This window comes from Penaeus vannamei, unplaced genomic scaffold (genome assembly GCF_042767895.1).
Source record: "Penaeus vannamei isolate JL-2024 unplaced genomic scaffold, ASM4276789v1 unanchor3241, whole genome shotgun sequence".
Classification (NCBI taxonomy): domain Eukaryota; kingdom Metazoa; phylum Arthropoda; class Malacostraca; order Decapoda; family Penaeidae; genus Penaeus; species Penaeus vannamei.
Genome location: NW_027216224.1, coordinates 7,501 through 8,981, shown reverse-complemented (window position 1 = coordinate 8,981; position 1,481 = coordinate 7,501).

The following is a 1,481-nucleotide window of genomic DNA, read 5'->3' as shown; positions in this document are numbered from 1 at the left end:
TCTACGGGAGCGGACGTGGGAGCGCCGAGAGGTCTGGGGGAGCGGGACCGCTGTAGAGGGCTGCGGTAGCGGGAGCGAGGGCTGGTCGCTCAGACTGAGGAGGGTATAGCCTGACGACCTCACCGAGAAAGTTATGAAATCGAAAGTGAAAGTTCCGGTTTATGAACAAATATCGGGAGAGATACTGTTCGTAATATTCGGATCTATTACCCGGACATTTTACCCACTCTTTAACGTCTCTCCAGAGTCTTTCGATATTCTGGGTATGGATATCTCGGTCGCCAGGATCAACAAACTTTTTGGGAGTGGTTGATAACACGGTGTGTAAAACCCTCCTTGTCGAGCCTAAGGTAGGCTCCCAAACCGTCACTGTAGATAACGGCCCCCGGAAGAATATACTTCTTTATCAGAGGGACCAGAGTGTCCTTATTCCGATTAAGAGAGAGGGGAGGCACTAGGGGAATGAGGAAACACTTCTTCGGCTCCCTCTCTATGCCTCCAAACACCCAGATATTACTCACCTCCCGTCCACGACCGTCCTTCCGCTTTCCGAAGTAAGACTCATCAATCTCGATAATAATGTCCTCCACTCCTATGGGGTCTTGATTTGAGAGCTAGTAAGCCGTTACTTTGGAGCAGAAGCTCCTCCAGTCAACGCTCGTTTGTTGTACCTACCTGAGATTTTCAAATATAGTTTCGTGGCTCCACTTCTCCAGCCAGTGATTAATGAAGCACACAATTTCTGATAGACAGACGTGTGCTTCTTCAAGAAATATTCCTTTATGATAACTGACGGAGAAGGAGTACTGCTTCCGGCACTTAGTTTTGGCGATTTTCTGCCAATGGCTGCAAAACCTCCGACCAATTCTTAGTGTACAGGGTAAATTGCAGAATTTACACAGCACTTGAGAGGGTAGCACTCCGTGATTTCGGAATAATTGAAGGCTAGCCTCGTCGTCTTCAAAATAGTTTTTGATAACTTGGTAGGGTTTTTTAACTCGACAACCTTCACACACAGAAGCCATGGCGAGACTAATTTGAAAAATGAATTTCATAGCTTCTATTTTAGCTAATGTTCAATCATTGACTGTTTCCCTCGTGAATTCTTTTCCCCATTGGCTATTAAATTAACCACCAAATTGACCAATGAAATCGTGACACTGGCCGTGACGTCACGGGCGAGATAACAGGAACAGTACGGGTACGAGAGCTCGCGCATGCGCAGTGGAGAATTTGGTCAGTATTCCCCCAGCTCCCGTGTGAATCTCACTTTCTATTATTTTTCTATTTATTTTGAAAAATAAATAGCTTCGTTATTATTAATTTGCGAGATAAGTTTATTTAATGAAAAGTGATTGATAATTAATTATCTTCAAGCCATAAAGTTAGTTTTTTGTCGATTCAGTGGTGACGCCTTTTTCCAGTAATACTGCCAAAACCCGGGATCAGCGTGAATGAGCTTGCTGATAAACTAGCTGAAA